The following is a 22,304-nucleotide window of genomic DNA, read 5'->3' as shown; positions in this document are numbered from 1 at the left end:
CTGCTGAATAATACAAGGAAGTGATTGAAGACATAGAGAAATCATTAAATCAGTAAGGTCAATCAAGTTATGAAGTTTGGAATAGTATAAGTGGTGTAGAAGTAACTAACAATTATTGGATGGTTGTTATTAATACATAATAGATAGCTCTGAGTTTAACTATATCCCAATCAGATTTACTTATCACAGTAGTCAAGTAAGTTAGGAACTATTGTTCCCACTCTTGTATTGTTGAGGATACTGTGAATTGGTGTAATATGATACGTATTTAAACATTATTCTAGTTGATTAGTTTCATAGGACTGGGCTTTGAACCCAAGCACTCTGACTCAAAGTTTCAACAATATTCTTTAGAGCAAAGATTCCAAAGTCAAAATTGATATTTGATTGCAATTTGGTGTTGATACAAATAGGTGTGAAGAGAGATTTTGATTGGTTTTAGTGTTTCCAGGAAAAATCAAATGAATAAATAATATCAAATAAATAAATAAATAAATAAACAAACAAAAAATCTAAGTATCATTCAATATAAAATGTAAAACAAACACAAGCACAAAATGAAGCACATGTTGGGAATGACAGAGGTTGTGTGGAAAGACTATGGAGAATTCTGAGTACCATATTTTTTTAATTTATTTTTATTTTTTAGTTGTAGTTAGACACAACACATATTTTATTTATTTATTTTTATGTGGTGCTGAGGATCGAACCCAGGACCTCGCATGTGCTAGGAGAGCACTCTACCTCTGAGCCACAACCCCAGCCCATATCATTCTATTTTTGAAATATTTTAAATAATTATTAAATTTACTCAGTATTTACCACTGCCATGACTTTTTGACACTTTGCATGAGTTAAGTTTATTTAATCGTCACTGACCATGTCAGAAGTGATTGAGAAATGTACAGGTAAGGTAAAGAACAGGGTCATGAACGGCAAGTGAGTAAAACAAACCTTCAAACCAAGGAAGTGTGGCTCCAGAGACCACAGGTCCCCATAAAGACACTAGGAAGGCAAGAGACTGTTACATAGAATTGAATGCAAGATTTTTCCAAGAGCCTGGATCAAGCTGAGACTCCATTATGTGAATGTTTAGTAGTCATTAAATTATTTAGTAATTATTTATAATTATTTTAAATTATTTGAATTATTATTTGTTAAAAGTCAATATTTTTTTCTCAGTAGTAGTTTAAGTAGATTCACAGATTTTGTGCTGTATGCCAAAAAAATCCACTTTTTGAAGTTTGGTGATGTTGTATTTTTTTCTTGAAAGAGCTGAGATAATATATACAAAATGCTTGCAACAATATAACAAGAGAATTGTTCTACAGAGGAAATACTACAAAAATTTCTTCTTGCTAATATATATTTTTCAATTTTTCAAACAATAAATATCATTGTAATTCCCTAATTATGTATGCAGTTATATATGTATATATGTGCAGTGAAAATCTACAAAATCTTCCATTCTTACTGTATGTGTAGCCTTTCAAATACATTTAATAAGGGAGTTTGTGAAAATATTTTTAACACACAGGTTCCATGAGCTACAGAAATTGAATCTCAATTTTTTTTTTTGAGACAATGTGGGCCACACTGTATGTAAATGCTGCCAGAGAGGCAGTCAGTCACTTTAGGGAGCAGTCATTTAATATTATGTCTCTTTAATAAGTTTCCAGAAAAGAAAGTCACTGCCCTTTATTTTTTCCATTAGAAATTTTGTTCTCTCCTCAGCAGTCTCCTCAGGGCTCCTTTCACATCCTTGTTCCTCAAGGTGTATATGAGGGGGTTGAGGGTGGGAGTCACAACAGTATAAAAGAGTGTGAGGAACATGCCCTGGCTGTGGCCAAAGGATCTCTGTGGTTGGATGTATAGACCGAGCTAGTCCCAAAATAAAGGGACACCACTAGTAGATGAGAGCCACAGGTCCCTAGAGCCTTGCGCCAAGCTTGGGATGACTTAATTTTTATCACAGCATGTGCGATGAATCCATAGGAGACAGATATCAATGCCATGGGAAGGAGGAGGAGAACTAATGTAGCCACAAAAAGCTGGGCTTGGTTTGCATGGATGTCAACACATGCCAACTTGATCATGGCAGGCATTTCACACAAGAAGTGGTGGAGACTACGGTGCCCACATCGAGGAAGCCACAGGGTGATGGTGCTTTGGATCAGAGTGTTTCCCACTCCACTGAACCAGGATATTCCTGCCAGGGCCTTGCATAATGATGGGTGCATGACAGTCGTGTAGTTGAGAGGTCTGCAGACAGCCACATATCGGCCAAATGCAATGATAGTAAGGAGAACGCACTCAGTGGAACCTAAGGAGAGGGACATGTAGAGTTGTAGGACACAGCCGGTGGATGTGATGGTCTTGGCTGGTCCCTCAGGTTCCACAACAGCTGGGGCACGATGCTGGTAGTGAAGGCAAGGTCAAGAAAGGAGAGATTAGTGAGGAAGAAGTACATAGGTGTGTGGAGTTTGGAATCCAGGCTGGAGACCACGATGATGGCTGTGTTACCCACAAGGGCCAGAAGATAGAATATCAAAACTACCACGAAAAGGATGATTTCCAACTGGGGCTGGTCTGAGAATCCAAGCAAAATAAAACCTCCCTCAGAGCTTTCATTGTTTTCTTCCATCAGTCTTCAAAGGTAAAAGAGAAAAATAGAATCAATTTAGAGAAGTATCATTATTACTATTGACCTACAACATTTGAGATAAAATTTAGGTAAGGTTTTTAACCATGAAATTACACAAAGAAGAATAAATATAATTATTAAAAGATATTCATGAATGCAAAGGCATTTTTTGACATTTTTTTGGTATCATTAACAATTTGATACCTCCTGTTTTTTTCATGAGTTGTCTCTTCCCCCTTATTGTCAAAAGTTATTATTAAAGCCAATCTATTTAAGAAAAGCTTCCACTTGGTTTACAATGACAAAAATCTATCTCACATACCACTCAAACCTGATAATATCAACTTAGAGGAGGAAAAGTTTATTTTGAGCTTACAGTTTCAGAAATTCAGTCCACAGTCAGCCAACTCCATGGTTCTAGGCTTGAGTTGAGGTGGAACATCATGGAAGAAGGGCATGGTGGAGGACACATGCTACTTCATGGTGTCTGGGGCACAGAGAGAATGAGAGAGGAGCCAGGGGGACAAGATATAATCCTCAAGGGCACATCAAAAGTGACCCACCTCCCGCCATACCCCATACACCTACAGTTACCACCCAGTACAATGGATCGTTCAGTGATTCATTCATAAAATAGATTAGGCTACATTTCTAATAATCTAATCATCTCACCTCTAAATGTTTCCGAATTAACACAGGAGCTTTTGGAAAACTCCTCATATCCAAACCATAACAGTGGCTATTTAAGTGGGAGGGGAGTAAAAGGTGAATGCTGAGACTAATTTTAAGCTATCATTGAATGGATTGTTAGTAATCATTGTTCATAGTAATAGAAATTGCAATACAAAAAATAGTGGATAACAGTGAAGAATTTGGTCAGGGAAATAACTAGAATGTATTTTGTGTCTTTTTTTTGTCTCACACACAAGGTGAATTATGATGATGTTTCTTACATTTAATTAACTGATGTGAGAGATAGGGGTTAGATTCAGGTGTCAATATAGAAGGAATCTAAATAAAGCTTCATTCTTTAATAACATACTTAGGAGTGCTTACATAAAATCTTCTACCTCTTAAATGTGATAAAAAATAGGTCATATATACATATGAAAACACACAAGCAGAAAATCTCAGATGTGCACACGCATCTTGAGACAGATAAGCATGAGATATTTTTGATAAAAATAAGGGGGAAATCTATAACCAATTCCTTTAAAGACAAGTTGCTTGTAGTTTTTTTTTTAAAATCATGAGAAGACAAATCATATCTTGCTTAACTCACTTTGTATTCTCTGCTTAATAAATAAAAGGAGATTGGATCATAGTACAATCCTCCCTGCCTCTTCACTTACTATTTTTTATGATGTTATCATTAGTGCTACCAAATTTTCTGTCTCATGATAGCATCTTCTTGAATCATTTACTTTTATGAATAATGAAGGATCTTTTTTTGTTTTATTCAGATGTGTTTGTATTCAAACAGTAAAATTGTGTCTGGAATGTGGGGGGAATAATGTCTTAATGTTTTAAATTCTGGACCTAAATTATAGACATGCGTAGCTAATAAGAATTCTACTTAGAAAGCTTGAATAATATGCTATATAGAGTTCCACATTCTGCATATTCCTAATTCTGCTTAACATAAAATGGTAATTTGTCTCAGACTGGTATGTTTTTAGTTTGAGTTACTAAAGTAACTAATTCAGTAGTTTAAACAAATGCTCAGATCTAATAGAAGCATAAGTTTTTCCCATTTCCTTAAGAAAATAGCACAAAGTATATACTTTTAAAAACTTTAGAATCATCTTAAATTTGAACTCTTTCAGAATGTAATGTTTCTTAAATATGAGTTTATTCATAAGCATAAATCCAGAAATTCCCAATTTCCTACATTTGAAAATTACATAATTTGATAGGATATTAGGTTTAGAAGCAACTTTATAGATAAAATTTTAGTTTGTTTTCTTTTTTAAGATTTTAAATGCAGAATCAAGTATGTAACATATCTGTTTAAATTAATAGAATTCAAAAGTGCTGTTAAAACCAATTGATTTTATAAACTGATTATATAATATTAAGATCATTTTTGTTTGTGCAATTCATATTCCACATTATTTACAGTGAATTTTTTACAGCTATACTGAAGTACTATTGATAAATATAAATTGAATATATTCATAATATACATGACGTTTGATAAATGTAGTCATTGTAATATGATTACCACAAAATAGCAATTTAATTTTAATTTTATATAGGTAAATAACATTTGTGTATGTGCTTAAGAGTCTGCAAGAATCTTAAATATGTAGGAATAATCTAATTATTCCTCTCACATTTTACTATTACAATACTCAAAATATTGTTAAAACATTGGGATTATAAGTAATTTTTCAAGAAGAACTTTTCACTTCTACCCATGAATTATTCTATTTTTTTAATTCTGATTAGATGATTAGGTTGAAGAATAACTATATATATATTTCTCCTGAGAACCAGCTCCTAACTCTGAAATGGGATGTGTAGGAATTTGCTTTCTCCACAGTTCAAGTCTGACTTGAGGCTTGAATGGAATCACTGAACAAGACCTAGAAAAGAGAGTGGTCAGAAATGTGTGTGTGTGTGTGTGTGTGTGTGTGTGTGTGTGTGTGTGTGTTGAAACCAAAATAGAATTGTAAAAACCTCTTTTCACATCTTATATATGAACAAAGGACTGAAGTACTATTTGGAAAATAATTTTCCAGAGAAAAATCCTTTTTTCTTTTGGCAAAAAGATCAAGAAATTTATTCTCCCCAAGTTTTTTTTATGATAGTTCTTATTGTATGAATACAGTTATTTTTAATGAATATACAGAGGGAGAGACACAGTGACTCAATCAGGGAAGTAGCTAAATTGGTACTGACTAGTGTGACTGGAGGCAGCTCAGAGTGGGAAGACGTGGCGATGCAAGACATTTAGAGGATTACTTACATCCTCTAGGTCATCTCTCTCTTTCCCTTTCACACTTATTGGCATGTAGAGAATATTGCTGGTGATATGACCTTAGCATAATAAGGTTTCTCTCTTGGAGTGAATATAACTGCCCTATACCCAGGTGAAAGTAAATATGGCTTGAGTAATTTTCCCTGGAGAAACTCAGATTAGAATAAATGAAAAATACACAGGATATGGATTCTCTCAAGACCATCTGGATCTATATTTCTAAATTTCTAATTATGGAGTTGATTAGTGTCCAGAACTTTTCTTTCTCAAGAGAGACATGTAAAAGAAGGCATTTCTCAACAGGCCATTTTGTTTTGTTTTTCCTGACAGTATTAAAGGAAAATTCTCTGACCCATATTCAGACTTCTTACATACATATGTTCTTTAGTTCATTGCTATGGGTGCTATGGGTGCTATGAATGAAGTTTGTATCATTGCTATTAAAAGTTAACTACATAATTGAGTAAATGAGCCATGTCTCCTTTGTAGGCCAGTTACTTTCACTAACAAGTATAAATATTTTTTCAGTGTCAGAAAATATTAACCATAGATCATTGTCTCAATAAAATTCCATTATAAGGGTTTACCAAATTATTTGTTTAAATTCCACATTTATACTCATTAGATTTGCATAAAATATTATTGTACATTATAAATTATTGAAATAAATATTTCATATAATTAAGTATAGGCATTTTATTGTATATTTAATAAGGAAGCTTATGTGTTATCTACCTCAAGAAACTTTTCAAATCCCAACTCTATGTGAATATTTATGTAAGTATTATTTGTCTTAATTTTATCCCTATTTATTGATATTCTAAGTTTAAAGTAAGTTCTTTATATATTTCATTCTTTCATATATATTTGTTATTCTGGAAAATCAGATATCTAATATTGTCTTTATTTTGGTGTATCATTACTTGATCCACTAAACAATATATTTCTTCACTAATTTGAAATACTATTTGTATGGCATGTTGCTACTTCAGATATTTGTACCTTTTTACAAAGTTTATGAATTTTTCATTATATATTTCCAGAGATATACCCAATGATTATGTCTATTCATACAAATTTTATATTATTTTTGTTACTGTTGCTATTTTATGATTTATTTTTTTGTGGGGAGTACTAGGGATTAAAATTAAGGGTGCTTAATCACGGCCACTTTTTTATATATTTTTATTTATTTACTTTTATTGATTTTAAAAAAAATAAATGATAACAGAATGCATTACAATTCTTCTTGCACATAAAGACCACAATTTTTCATATTTTTGTTTGTATAAAATTATGTTCACACAAAATCGTATCTTCATACATGTACTTTGGATAATGGTGTCCATCACTTTCCACTATCATTGCTAACCCCCTGCCCTCTCTCTTCCCCTCTCACCTCTTTGCCCTATCTAGAGTTTGTCTATTCCGCCCATGTTACCCCTCCCTACCCTACTATGAGTCAGCCTCCTTATATTAGAGAAAACATTCACCATTTGTTTTTGGGGGATTGACTAACTTCATTTGGCATTATCTTCTCCAATGCCATCTATTTGCCAGAAAATGCCATGATTTTATTCTCTTTATTGATGAGGAATATTCCATTGCACATATATGTCACTGTTTTTAATCCATTCATCTATTAAAGGACATCTAGTTTGGTTGCACAATTTAGCTATTGTGAATTGTGATGCTATAAACATGGAATGTGGCTGTGTCCCTGTAGTATGCTGTTTTTAAGTCCTTTGGGTATACACCAAGGAGAGGGGTAGCTGGGTCAATTTGGTGGTTCCATTCCCAGTTTTCCAAGGAATCTTCATACTGCTTTCCATATTGGCTGCGCCAATTTGAAGTTCTATCAGCAATGTACGAGTGTGCCATTTTCCCCACATCCTTGCCAACACTTATTGTTGTTTGTCTACATAATAGCTGCCATTCTGAATGGAGGGAGATGGTTTCTTAGAATAGTTTTGATTTGCATTTCTCTACTTGCTCGAGATGATGAATATTTTTTCTTATATTTGTTGATTGATTGTATATCCTCTTCGGAGAAGTTTCTGATCATGTCCTTGGCCCATTTATTGATTGGGTTATTTCTTTTTTTGGTGCTTATATTTTTGAGTTCTTTATATACCCTAGAGATTAGTGCTCTATCTGATGTATGAGGGGTAAAAATTTGCTCCCAAGATGTAGGCTCTCTACTTACCTCAAAGATTGTTTCTTTTGCTGGGTAGAAACTTTTTAGTTTGAGTCCATTACATTTATTGATTCTTGGTTTTAAATCTTGCACTATAGGATTCTTGTACTTATAGGAAGTTGGGGCCTAATCCCACATGATGAAGATTAGGGCCTACTTTTTCTTGTATTAGATGCAGAGTCTATGGTTTAATTCCTAGGTCCTTCATCCAGTCTGAGTTGAGTTTTGTTCATGGAGAGAGATAGGGGTTTAATTTCATTTTGTTGCATATGGATTTCCAGTTTTCCCAGTATGATTTGTTGAAGAAGCTATCTTTACTCCAATACAAGTTCTTGGCTCCTTTGTCTAATATAAGGTAATTTTAGGTTCATGGGTTAGTCTCAGTGCCCTCTATTCTGTACTATTATTCTACTAGTATGTTTTGGTGACAATACCATGCCATTTTTGTTACTATTGCTCTGTTGTATAGTTTAATGTCTGGTATAGTGATGCCACCTGCTTCACTCTTCCTGCTAAGAATTGCTTTCGCTATTCTGGGTCTCTTATTTTTGCAGATGAATTTTATGATTGCTTTTTATATTTCTATGAGGAATGCCATTGGGATTCTGATCAGAATTGCCTTAAATCTATATAGTGCTTTTGGTAGTATTGTCTTTTTGATAATATTAATACTGCCTAATCAAGAGCAAGGTATATTTTTTCATCTTCTGAGACCTTCTTTGATTTCTGTCTTTAGGGTTCTGTATTTTTCAATGTATAGATGTTTCACCTCTTTTGTTCAGTTTTCCCAAGTATTTTTTTAAGGATATTGTTTTGTTTGTTTGTTTTTGCTGCTGTTTATTTATTTATTTATTTATTTATTTATTTAAATCTATTTATTTATATATTTTTTAATGCTTTTAATTTTTAAATACATGGCAGCAGAATGCATCACAATTCTTATTACACATATAGAACGCAATTTTTCATATCTCTGTTTGTATATAAAGTATGTTCACAACAATTCATGTCTTCTTTCATGTACTTTGGATAATGATGTCCATCATATTCCACCATCATTGCTAACCTCCTGCCTCCTCCCTTCCCCTCCCACCCCTCTGCCCTATGTAGAGTTCGTCTCTTCCTCCCATATTCCCTCTCCCTACCCCACTATGAGTCACTCACCTTATATCAGAGAAAATATTTGGCATTTGTATTTTTGGAATTGGCTAACTTCACTTAGCATTATCTTCTCCAACACCATCCATTTACCTGCAAATGCCATGATTTTATTCTCTTTTATTGCTGAGGAATATTCCATTGTGTATATATGCCACACTTTCTTAATCCATTCATCTAGGTTGGCTCCACAGTTTAGCTATTGTGAATTGTGATGCTATAAACATAAATGTGGCTGTGTCCCTGTAGTATGCTGTTCTTAAGTCCTTTGGGTATACACCAAGGAGAGGGATAGCTGGGTCAAATAATGGTTCCATTCCCAGTTTTCAAAGGAATCTTCATATTGCTTTCCATATTTGAATGTTCTACCAGCAATGTATGAATGTGCCATTTTCCCCATATCCTTGACAAAACTTATTGTTGTTTGTCTACATAATATCTGCCATTCTGAATGGAGGGAGATCGTATCTTAGAGTAGTTTTGATTTGCATTTCTCTAATTGCTCGAGATGATGAACATTTTTTCATATATTTGTTGATTGATTGTGTATTCTCTTCTGAAAAGTTTCTGATCATATCCTTGGTCCATTTATTGATTGAGTTATTTCTTTTTTTTGTTGCTTAGATTTTGAGTTCTTTATATAGCCTCGAGATTAGTGCTCTATCTGATGTATGAAGGGTAAAAGTTTGCTCCCAAGATGTTCACTCACCTCAAAGATTGTTTCTTTTGCTGAGAAGAAACTTTTTAGTTTGAGTCCAATACATTTATTGATTCTTGGTTTAAAATCTTGCACTATAGGAGTCTTATTAAGGAAGTTGGGGCCTAATCCCACATGATGAAGATTAGGGCCTACTTTTTCTTGTATTAGATGCAGAGTCTCTGGTTTAATTCCAAGGTAAGTTTGTGCATGGAGAGACATAGGGCTGCCTCTTTTTGTATTTCCTGAAATAAATTGAAAAGTATTGGTATTAGTTCTTCTTTAAAGATCTTGTAGAACTCGGCTGTGTATCTGTCCCTTCTTTGGCTTTTCTTGGTTCGTAGCCTTCTGATAGCATCAGTATTTCATCACTTGATATTGGTCTGTTTAAATTGTGTATATCATCCTGATTCAATCTATGGAAGTTGTATGACTTAAGAAATTTGTTGGGGGCTTCAATATTTTCTATTTTAATGGAGTGTAAGTTTTCAAAATAATTTATAATTATCCTTTATATTTCTGTAGTGTCTATTGTGATGTTATCTTTTTCATCACTTATGCTGGTAATTTGAGTCCTCTCTTTCTCTTTGTTAGCATAGATAAGAGTCTATCAGTTTTATTTATTTTTTTCAAAGAACCAACTTTTTGTTCTGTCAGTTTTTTCAATGGTTTCTTTTGTTTTGATTTCATTGATTTCAGTTCTGTTTTAAATATTTCTTGCCTTCAACTGCTTATGCTGCTGATTTGTTCTTCTTTTTCTAGGGCTTTGAGATGTAAAGTGAGGTAATTTATTTGTTAACTTTTTCTTCTTTTAAGAAATGATATCCATGCAATGAACTCTGCTCTTAGAACTGCTTTTATAGTGTTACACAGTTTTTGATATGTTGTGTCTATGTTCTCATTTACCTCTAAGAATTTCTTAATTTCCTCTTTGATGTCTTCTGCAACCCATTGTTCATTCAGTAGCATATTGTTTAGTCTCCAGGTGTTGGAGTAATTTTAATTTTTTATTTTGTCATTGATTTCCAATAGTATTTCTACTATTTTGTATTTGTTATGAATTGCTTTGTGGCATAGTATATGGTCTATTTTAGAGAAGGATCCATGTGCTGCTGAGAAGAAACTGTATCTGCTTAATGCAGGCTGAAATATTTTATATATGTCAGTTAAAGTCTAAATTATTAAGTCTGTATTATTGAGTTCTATAATTTCTTTATTCACCTTTTGTTTCAAAGATCTATCCATTGGTGAGTGAGGTGTGATAAACTCACCCAAGATGATTGTGTTGTGATCAATTTGACTCTTGAAGTTGAGAAGAGTTTTTTTGATGAACATAGGTACACCATTGTTTGGGGAATATATATTTATGATTCTTATGTCTTGTTGGTGTATGGTTCCCTTGAGCAGTATATAATGTCCATCTTTACTCCTTTTGAATAACTTTGGCTTGAAGTCTTCTTTATTTAATACAAGGATGAAAACCTCTGCTTGCTTACTCAGTACCTCAGAGTTGTATGATTTTTCCCAACCTTTCACATTCATTCTGTGTATGTCTTTTCCTATCAGATGAGTCTCTCATAGGCAGCATATTGTTGGATCTTTTTTAAAAAATCCAATCTGCTAGCCTATGTCTTTTGATTGGTGAGTTTAAGCCATTAGCATTCAGGGTTACTATTGAGGCATGGTTTGTATTCCCAGTCCTAATTGTCTATTTTTGTTATTTAACATGATTGATTTTCTTCTTTGATTAGTTTTTCCTTTAGGGTACTACCTCCTGCTGATTTTCATTGTTGTTTTTTGTTTTCTCTTCATGGAATATTTGTCCAAGGATGTTTTTAGTGCCAGTTGTCTAGCTATAAATTCTTTTATCTTTTGTTTTTAATGGAAGGTTTTTTAATTTTATCTTCAAATCTAAAGCCTAATTTTGCTGAATACAAGATTCTTGGTTGGCACCTGTTTTATTTCACAGCTTGATATATGTTTTTCTAGGATCTTCCAGCTTTTAGGGTCTGTGATGAAAAATATGCTGTTATCCTAATTGGTTTTTCCCTATATGTCATTTGATTCATTTTTCTCATGGCTTTTAAAATTCTCTTTTTTATTCTGTATGTTGGGCATTTTTATTATAATGCGACTTGGTGTGGATCTGTTGTGATTTTGTACATTCAGCATCCTGTAGGTTTCTTGAATTTGGATTTCCAATGTATTCTACATGATTGAAAAGTTTTCTTATATTATTTCATTGAATAGATTGTTCATTCCTTTGGTCTTTTATGCCTTCCTCTATCCCAGTAACTCTTAAATTTTATCTTTTTTTTTATTGTTGGTCGTTCAAAACATTACATAGTTCTTAATACATCATATTTCACAGTTTGATTCAAGTGGGTTATGAACTCCCAATTTTACCCCGTATACAGATTGCTGTATCACATCAGTTACCCTTCCATTGATTGACAAATTGCCATTCTAGTGTCTGATGCATTCTGCTGTCTGTCCTATTCTCTACTATCCCCCCTCCCCTCCCCTCCCCTCCCCTTTTCTCTCTCTACCCCTTCTACTGTAAATCATTTCTTCGATTTGTATTATCTTGTCTTACCCCTCCTTTCCTCTTATATGTCATTTTGTATAACCCTGAGGATCGCCTTCCATTTCCATGCGATTTCCATTCTCACTCCCTTTCCCTCCCACCTCTCATCCCTGTTTAATGTAAATCTTCTTCTCAAACTTTCATCCCTACCCTGTCCTTGTTTACCCCCCTTATATCAAAGGGGTCATTTGGTATTTATTTTTTAAAGATTGACTAGCTTCACTTAGCATAATCTGCTCTAATGCCATCCATTTCCCTCCAAATTCTATGTTTTTGTCATTTCTTAATGCAGAGTAATAGTCCATTGTGTATAAATGCCACATTTTTTTTATCCATTCATCTATTGAAGGGCATCTAGGCTGATTCCACAATCTTGCTATCGTGAATTGTGCTGCTATGAACATCGATGTAGCAGTGTCCCTGTAGCATGCTCTTATTAGGTCTTTGGGGAATAGACCGAGAAGGGGAATAGCTGGGTCAAATGCTGGTTCCATTCCCAGCTTTCCAAGAAATCTCCATACTGCTTTCCAAATTGGCTGCACCAATTTGCAGTCCCACCAGCAATGAACAAGAGTGCCCTTTTCCCCGCATCCTCTCCAGCACTTATTGTTGTTTGACTTTCTAATGGCTGCCAATCTTACTAGGGTGAGATGGTATCTTAGGGTAGTTTTGATTTGCATTTCTCTGACTGCTAGCGATGGTGAGCATTTTTTCATGTACTTATTGATTGATTGTATGTCCTCCTCTGAGAAGTGTCTGTTCAGGTCCTTGGCCCATTTATTGATTGGGTTATTTGTTATCTTATTGTCTAATTTTTTGAGTTCTTTGTATATTCTGGTTATTAGGGCTCTATCTGAAGTGTGTGGAGTAAAGGCGATCCTCAGGGATATACAAAATGTCATACAAGAGGAAAGGAGGGGTAAGACAAGATAATACAAATGGAAGAAATGATTTACAGTAGAAGGGGTAGAGAGAGAAAAGGGGAGGGGAGGGGAGGGGAGGGGAGGGGGGATAGTAGAGAATAGGACAGACATCAGAATACATCAGACACTAGAAAGGCAATATGTCAATCAATGGAAGGGAAACTGATGTGATACAGCAATTTGTATACGGGGTAAAAGGGGGAGTTCATAATCCACGTGAATCAAACCGTGTAATATGATGTATTAAGAACTATGTAATGTTATGAACGACCAATTAAAAAAAAAAAAAAAAAGATTTGTTCCCAGGATGTAGGCTCCCTATTTATCTCTCTTATTGTTTCTTTTGCTGAGAAAAAACTTTTTAGTTTGAGTAAGTCCCATTTGTTGATTCTAGTTGTTAACTTTTGCGCTATGGGTGTCCTATTGAGGAATTTGGAGCCTGATCCCACAGTATGTAGATCATACCCTACTTTTTCTTCTATCAGATGCCGTGTCTCTGGTTTAATGTCAAGCTCCTTGATCCATTTTGAGTTAACTTTTGTGCATGGCGAGAGATAGGGATTCAGCTTCATTTTGATGCAAATGGATTTCCAGTTTTCCCAGCACCATTTGTTGAAGATGCTATCCTTCCTCCATTGCATGCTTTTAGACCCTTTATCAAATATAAGATAGTTGTAGTTTTATGGGTTGGTTACTGTGTCCTCTATTCTGTACCATTGGTCCACCCGCCTGTTTTGGTACCAGTACCATGCTGTTTTAGTTACTATTGCTCTGTAGTATAGTTTGAAGTCTGGTATCGCTATACCGCCTGATTCACACTTCCTGCCTAGCATTGTTTTTGCTATTCTGGGTCTTTTATTATTCCATATGAATTTCATGATTCTTTTATCTATTTCTACAAGAAATGCTGCTGGGATTTTGATTGGCATTGCATTAAACTTATAGAGAACTTTTGGTAATATTGCCATCTTCATGATGTTGGTTCTGCCTATCCATGAGCAGGGTATATTTTTCCATCTTCTAAGGTCTTCTTCTATATCTTTCTTTAGGGTTCTGTAATTTTCCTTGTATAAATCTTTCACCTCTTTTGTTAGGTTGATTCCCAAGTATTTTATTTTTTGGGGGGATATTGTGAATGGAGTAGTTTTCCTCATTTCTGTTTCAGAGGATTTGTCGCTGATATACAGGAATGCCTTTGATTGATGCGTGTTGATCTTATATCCTGCCACTTTGCTGAATTCATTTATTAGTTCTAATAGCTTCTTTGTAGACCCTTTTGGGTCTGCTAGGTATAGAATCATATCATCTGCAAATAGTGATAATTTAAGTTCTTCTTTTCCTATTTTTATGCCTTTAATTTCTTTTGTCTGTCTAATTGCTCTGGCCAGTGTTTCGAGGACTATGTTGAATAGAAGTGGTGAGAGAGGGCATCCCTGTCTTGTACCAGATCTTAGAGGGAATGCCTTCAATTTTTCTCCATTCAGAATGATGCTGGCCTGTGGCTTATCATAGATTGCTTTTACAATGTTGAGGTATGATCCTGTTATCCCTAATTTTTCTAGCGTTTTGAACATAAAGGGATGCTGTACTTTGTCGAATGCTTTTTCTGCATCTATTGAGATGATCATATGGTTCTTATTTTTAAGTCTATTGATGTGGTGAATAACATTTATTGATTTCCGTATATTAAACCAGCCTTGCATCCCAGGGATGAATCCTACTTGATCATGATGTATAATTTTTTTGATATGTATTTGAATCCGATTCGCCAGAATTTTATTGAGGATTTTTGTGTCAAGGTTCATTAGAGATATTGGTCTGTAGTTTTCCTTCTTTGAAGTGTCTTTGTCTGGTTTCGGAATCAGGGTGATGTTGGCCTCGTAGAATGAATTTGGAAGTTCTCCCTCTTTTTCTATTTCCTGAAATAGCTTGAAAAGTATTGGTGTTAGTTCCTCTTTAAAGGTTTTGTAAAACTCTGCTGTATACCCATCCGGTCCTGGGCTTTTCTTAGTTGGTAGTCTTTTGATGGTTTCTTCTATTTCCTCTATTGTTATTGGTCTGTTTAGGTTGTCTATATCCTCCTGGCTCAATCTGGGCAGATCATAGGACTCAAGGAATTTATCTATGCCTTCACTATCTTCTATTTTATTGGAGTATAAGGATTCAAAGTAATTTCTGATTATCTTCTGTATTTCTGAAGTGTCTGTTGTGATATTGCCTTTTTCATCCCGTATGCTAGTAATTTGGGTTCTCTCTCTTCTTCTCTTCGTTAGCGTGCCTAAGGGTCTGTCAATTTTATTTATTTTTTCAAAGAAACAGCTTTTAGTTTTGTCAATTTCTTCAATTGTTTCTTTTGTTTCAATTTCATTAATTTCAGCTCTGATTTTAATTATTTCTTGCCTTCTACTTCTTTTGCTGTTGTTTTGCTCTTCTTTTTCTAGGATTTTGAGATGAAGTATGAGATCATTTATTTGTTGGTTTTCTCTTTTTTTGAGGAATGAACTCCAAGCAATGAATTTTCCTCTTAGAACTGCTTTCAATGTGTCCCATAGATTCCGATATGTTGTGTCTGTGTTTTCATTTAACTCTAGGAATTTTTTAATTTCCTCCTTGATGTCTTCTAAAACCCATTGATCACCCAGCAACCTATTGTTCATTCTCCAGGTGATGCTTGATTTTTCCTTTCTTCTTTTATCATTGATTTTCAGTTTCATTCCATTATGATCAGATAAGATGCATGGTATTATCTCTACCCCTTTGTATTGTCTAAGAGTTGCCCTGTGACATAGTATATGGTCTATTTTTGAGAAGGTTCCATGTGCTGCTGAGAAAAAAGTGTAGCTACTTGATGTTGGGTTGTATAGTCTATATATGTCAATTAAGTCTAGGTTGTTAATTGTGTTATTGAGTTCTATAGTTTCCTTATTTAACTTTTGTTTGGAAGATCTGTCCAGTGGTGAGAGAGGTGTGTTGAAGTCTCCCATGATTATTGTATGGTGGTCTATTAGACTCTTGAACTTGAGAAGAGTTTGCTTGATGAACACAGCTGCACCATTATTTGGGGCATATATATTTATGATTGTTATGTCTTGTTGGTGTATGGTTCCCTTGAGCAGTATGAAGTGTCCTTCTATATCCCTTTTGATTAGCTTTGGCTTGAAATCTATTTTATTAGATATGAGTATGGACACTCCTGCTTGTTTCTGCGGTCCATATGAGTGATATGATTTATCCCAACCTTTCACCTTCAGTCTATGTATATCTTTTCCTATCAAATGCATCTCCTGTAGACAGCATATTGTTGGGTCTTGTTTTTTGATCCATTCTACTAGCCTGTGTCTCTTAATTGGTGAGTTTAAGCCATTAACTTTTAGGGTTATTATTGAGATATGGTTTGTTCTTCTATCCATATTTGTTTATTGATGTTACTAAACCTGATTTGTTATCCTCTTTGACTACTTTCCCCCCTTTACTGTCCTACCTCCCATTGTTGGTTTTCAATGTTATTTTCCATTTCCTCTTCCTGTAATATTTTGCCAAGGATTTTTTGAAGAGATGGTTTTCTAGCTGCGAATTCTTTTAACTTTTGTTTATCGTGGAAGGTTTTAATTTCATCTTCTAACCTGAAGCTTAATTTCGCCGGATACAAGATTCTTGGTTGGAGCCCATTGTCTTTCAGTGTTTGAAATATGTTATTCGAGGATCTTCTAGCTTTCAGAGTCTGTGTTGAGAGATCAGCTGTTATCCTGATTGGTTGACCCCTAAATGTAATCTGCTTTCTTTCTCTTGCAGCTTTTAAAATTCTCTCCTTATTCTGTATGTTGGACATCTTCATTATAATGTGTCTAGGTGTGGCTCTCTTATGATTTTGCACATTCGGCGTCCTGTAGGCTTCTAGGATTTGGGATTCTGCCTCATTCTTCAATTCTGGGAAGTTTTCTCGTATTATTTCACTGAATAGACTGTTTATTCCTTTGGAATGGAGCTCTGTGCCTTCCTGTATCCCAATGACTCTTAAATTTGGTCTTTTGATATTGTCCCATAATTCTTGGATGTTCTGCTCATGGTTTCTTAGCAGACTTGCTGAGCTGTCTATGTTCTTTTCCAGTTGAAATACTTTGTCTTCATTGTCTGATGTTCTCTCTTCTAAGTGATCTACTCTGCTGGTAGTATTCTCAATTGAGTTTTTAAGTTGGTTTATTGTTTCCTGCATTTCTAGAATTTCTATTTGTTTGTTTTTTATTACCTCTATCTCCCTGTGAAATTGATCTTTTACTTCCTGGATTTGTTTGTCAATGTGATCTTTCATTGTCTGATTTTGCTGTCTCATGTCTTCCTTGAGACTCCAGATCATCTGAAGCATATATATCCTCAACTCTTTATCTGATATTCCATCTGTTGCAGCTATTACCTCTTCTAAAGTTGAGTTGACCTGCATTGCTTGTGGTCCTTTCTTTCCTTGTCTTTTCATACTGCTCGCGTTTCTTTCAGCTTGGTGCAACTGTTGTGTTTTTGAAATTTACCCCCTATTTATTTATGTTGCTCTTGTATAGTTGAAAAGTCTCCCTTGCAGGTGCGGGCGGCGGCTGTCCCCTACTCCAATTGGGGTGACGTGTCTACCACGCTGGCGTCTCTCTGGGCCTGTTCCGGGAGTGGAAGGCGGCTCTGCTCTGTCCCTATTCCAATTGGGGTGTCGTGACTACCATGCTGGCAGGTCGCTGGGCCTGTTCCGGGCGTGGGCGGTGGGCTTGGCTGGCGGGATTCCACCTAATGGCAGTCCCTAACCTCCCTGCTTGCTAATTAATGGCTTCACTGAGGCGCCACGCCTTCTGTAGCCGCAGGGCAGGCCGCGTGAATCAGTTGGCCTGGATCTCCCGGGTCCTGCTGCAGGCTGTTGGGATCCCTGGCACTCTATCACTTTGATTTTTTCTGCTTGCCCCTCCCCCAGCGCTGGCTAGCCAGGTTTCCTTTTGGCTGCTACTGGGAGGAGGGGTTGGAGGTCAGGTGTCTCTAGTTTCCCCCTAGTCTTTATGGAGGCTCAGCTTGATACTCCCTCTCCCAGCAAGCCTAGGAGAGATTTTATGCGAATTCCCGCTGTCTGGGGGGTGAGCTGAATGACACCAACCTGTTTTGATGTTGAACTCTGAAGGAGAGTGGCTGTGTATCCTTCAGCTTTACCGGATGGTGGCCGCTGACTGCCTCGGTGGAGTGTCCGCTGTGGGGGATGGGACTGTACGGCTTCCTTCCCCTTCTGAAATCCCGTGCTCGGCCCAAGGGTCCGTGTGTGCTTGGCTGGCGGGATTCCACCTAATGGCACTAAATTTTATCTTTTTATGCTATTCCATATTTCTTGAATGTTCTGCTCATGGTTTCTTACCATTATCATGTGTAACCTATGTTCTTTTCAAGATTATACATTTTTGTCTTTATTGTCTAATGTCCTATATTTTAAGTGGTCTACTCTGTTGGTGATGCTTTCATTTGAGTTTTAATTTGATTTATTGTTTCTTTCATTTCAAGGATTTCTGTTTGGTGTGTTTGTTTGTTTGTTTGCTTTAGAACTCCTATGTCCCTGTTGAGGTGATCTTTTGCTTCCTGTATTTGTTTTTGTAGCTCCTTGTCAAAGTAAACTTTCATTGCCTTTATTTGCTCTCTTATATGTTCCTTCAGTTCACAGAACATTTTAAGCATGTACATCCTAAACATCTTCTCTGTAATTTCTTCTTCTGTGGCTGGCAATGATTCTAATACTGTGGTGTCTTGATTTGTTTGGGGGCACTTTCTTCCCTTGTCTTTTCACGTTGCTCGTGTGTCTTCCTTTTCAGCTCTGTGGGTCTTGGGTGTTATTGTTTTTATCTTCTAGGTTTGTAGTGCTCTTGTAGAGTTCCAAGACCTCTCCTTTGTGGGAAGAACAATGTTAACAGATCCCAAAATAAACAATGTACCACCTTATGAACAATTTGTTGTTATTAAGATGCTTACAGCTTAGCCTCAATGTACAGAAATGTTGGATTCAATTATTTTCTAAAATATAATCAGTAGTTTTGTGAAATGGTTTACAAAAAGGTTTCTGATGGTGGAAAATGAACAGGTTGGGGTGTAGGATGATATGCTGAGGAGGTAGGATGTGAGGATATAGAGTTAATATACCTTAGGAAGTGCGAAAGAGAAATCTAATGAAGAGAGTTAATAGCAAGAGAATAGACAAGATGTAATTTAGGGTAGACAAGATGTACATGGGAAGATAGTAGAGTACATAAAACAAACACACATATGTATTTAGAAAAATAAAGGATGTAAAAATAGTAAAATTTGGACGTGGAAAGAAGAATGAAAGAAAAAAAGTAAAGAAAAAAAGGGCATATACAAAACCTCTATATTATATTATTTAGATGACTCAGTCTTCAAAATCCTATTTCATGCAAAGTTTTTGGTTTCACATATGTTGGGGATGTGAGGGCTGGAGGATAGAACACTAGAAGAGAAAGAGAAAAAAATACTACAAGTTAGAAACCAAGACTGTTGCAAGTTTTAGAGAACAGTATCTTTTCTGCTTATCTTCTCATCCAACAGGTGGGGTTGGGTGTTGTAAGCTGGTGTCTTTGCCCTCTTTATGGTGGAGGTATTCAGGGAGGGAAGGCTGGTCCTGGTGCAGGACACCTGGAAGCCAGGAGTGGCACCAGCCAGTCCCTACAGGGAGAATGCAACTCATGGTTCTCTTTCTGGGACTGCTCATATGAGTTGAGCACCCAGTACTATCTCCCTATCTTGTCTGGAGATTTCCCAGTTCCTTGTCTCTCTGTTAGACTCCAAACTTTAGCCCCTCTCCCTTAGCAGTTCTCAATTGAGGAACCTCTTACACTGGGGCTCCCTTGGGCAGTCCCCTGGTCAGACTGCATACCTGTCCAAGTGAGAGCTGTTTTGTGTTGGGTAGTTGCTGTGTTGGGTTACCACTGCTGGGGAGAGGGTGGAGTTGAAAACCTGGTACCTGGCCAGCTGGAGATCCAATCTTGAAGCTGCCCCCACCAAGTATGAGGAGGAAGGTGAGTCAAGAAGCAGGCAGTCTGCTTCCAGCACCAGTGTGTCTGGTGAGATGAGGGGAATTGGGTGATGGCATTGTGCTATGGGTAGGTAGTAGCTTAGTGACTTGAGTAGGAGTGGAGTGAAGTCTGGGAGTTCTGCAGAGGTGCTGATAGATGATTCTGGTAAGATGCTCTCGAGCCCTGCTTGGATAGAACTTCAGACTTTGGGTATTGGGGGCCAGGATTCCAGAGTCGTGATCAATGCTAAGGCTCAGAGCCCTGTGTGTGGTCTCAGGGCTGGTGATTTCTGCAGAAAGAAGTTGTATAGGGGTCCTTTAACACTTTCCAAGATGCAGTATTATGATTAGGTGAGATCTGGATCACAGAGAAACACAGAATTCTGCCTCCCTCTGGCCTGCAATCTTCAAGTCCACCACTTGTTTATATTTTATATAGCGACAGAGTCTTGCTGAATATTTAGGGCCTTGCTAAATTACTGAGGCTGGCTTTAAACTTGTGATCCTCCTGCCTCTGCCTTCTGAGCAGCTGGGATCACAGGCATATACCATCACACCTGTAATTATGATTTAATTTCACATGACTTTTAACAAATATGTAAATCTACTTTTCAGAATTCTCATCCAATTACTGTTTTCAAACTACTCAGAAGAATGTCACTGGTATTTTGATGGGGATTGCATTGATTCTGTGTAATGATAGCAGTAGTATAACCATTTGATAATATTAATTTTGCCCTCCCCTACTTCACAGATCTTCCTTCTATTTTCATGGTATCCTCACTTCCACCACCCCTCGCCCTCCTTATTTTGTTCTAATTGTAATCATTGCCCTGGTAGCCTCCATCGCCTCCATAGCCACTGCCACTGCTTTGCTCACTCAGAGTATCCAGACTACTCAGACTGTTGTCTACTGCCATGACAGAAGCCTTTGTCATTTAAAATGACTTAATAAACTGTCCTGAGCTGCTATTTAAGTCATTCAGCAAGAACTAGACCTCCACCAGGAACAACTAGATATTCTGTTTATGTTGCACAGGCTCACTTGAGACCCTGAATTTTGTAGTATTTGTATCACACAATATGCTGTATCTGAAAATGTAACCTTACACTTTTCTAATTTTTCTCAGTATTTTAAGGGTGCTTGGGATGCTTACTATCTTATGATTATGCATAACCTTACTAAGGAAATTTTCAAAATCAATGAGATGAAGTTGTCTGTCTTGACAACCTCTTCTTTTTTCCTGGGATGGACTGAACATTGGAAAAACCTGGTAGCCAAATTAACCAATCCTTATAATGCTATTACCCTGGCCTTACTGTTTATAATAGCAATATTTTTTTTCTTATGTTTTGAGACACTTATGTAACCATGTAAAGGCCACTGAATGAAAAACAGCAATCCTGGCAGAAGTCCTTGCAGCACAGTGAGATGTGGGGACAAGTGCATGGAATACTGCATACATGGCAGTGGCATAGGTTAAGGGCATGTGAGTGGCAAACCACTCCCCTGTGCTAGGTGTGTGAGTCGCAAACTGCTTACCCCATAGGCACAGCCCTGGGCATGAGGCTGCATGTTGTAGTCCCTGTGCTTGATCCATGGCCCATTCCTTGATTGGTCGCTGCAGGAACAGTTGGGCAGAGATTGTATTGGTGGCTGCTTGTAATCTGCTTAGCTACTGCCTGAGTATATATACATGGTAACTGAACAATAAAATCAGACCTGCTTCCTGCTTGGTCTCTAGAGGTCTTGATCACAGTCACACTCTCCTCTACCCTGTTCCCTGGTCCTACTCGCTGAATGAGAGAGAGAGCTCATGCAGATGTCAAAGAAAATTAGGCTCATATTTTCTTAATGGTCTATATAATTATCTGAATCTGAACATAACAATCTAAGATTTATAGATTTATTTGTTTTCTAGTTTGGCTGTTTGAGACCTAATCAGAAATTTTCATTAGAAAGGCTTTTATAAAAGAATATTTATAACTATCATAGTTAATCAATATGCTGCAGGGAGTTTTTTGGGAACTCCAAAATTGACCAATCAAAGTTTGAATTTTCATAACTATACTTCT

General features: G+C 36.3%; 1 pseudogene; it reads right to left on the bottom strand.

Annotated features, from left to right (window-relative positions):
• Nucleotides 1–1,710: 1,710 nt before the first annotated feature.
• LOC113177878 (olfactory receptor 2G3-like) lies at nucleotides 1,711–21,148 on the bottom strand (annotated as a pseudogene).
• Between the last annotated feature and the right edge of the window lie 1,156 nt (nucleotides 21,149–22,304).

Source organism: Urocitellus parryii, chromosome 8 (genome assembly GCF_045843805.1).
Source record: "Urocitellus parryii isolate mUroPar1 chromosome 8, mUroPar1.hap1, whole genome shotgun sequence".
Taxonomy (NCBI): domain Eukaryota; kingdom Metazoa; phylum Chordata; class Mammalia; order Rodentia; family Sciuridae; genus Urocitellus; species Urocitellus parryii.
Note: the sequence above shows the minus strand (reverse complement) of the source record. Positions and strands in the feature narration are given on the sequence as shown.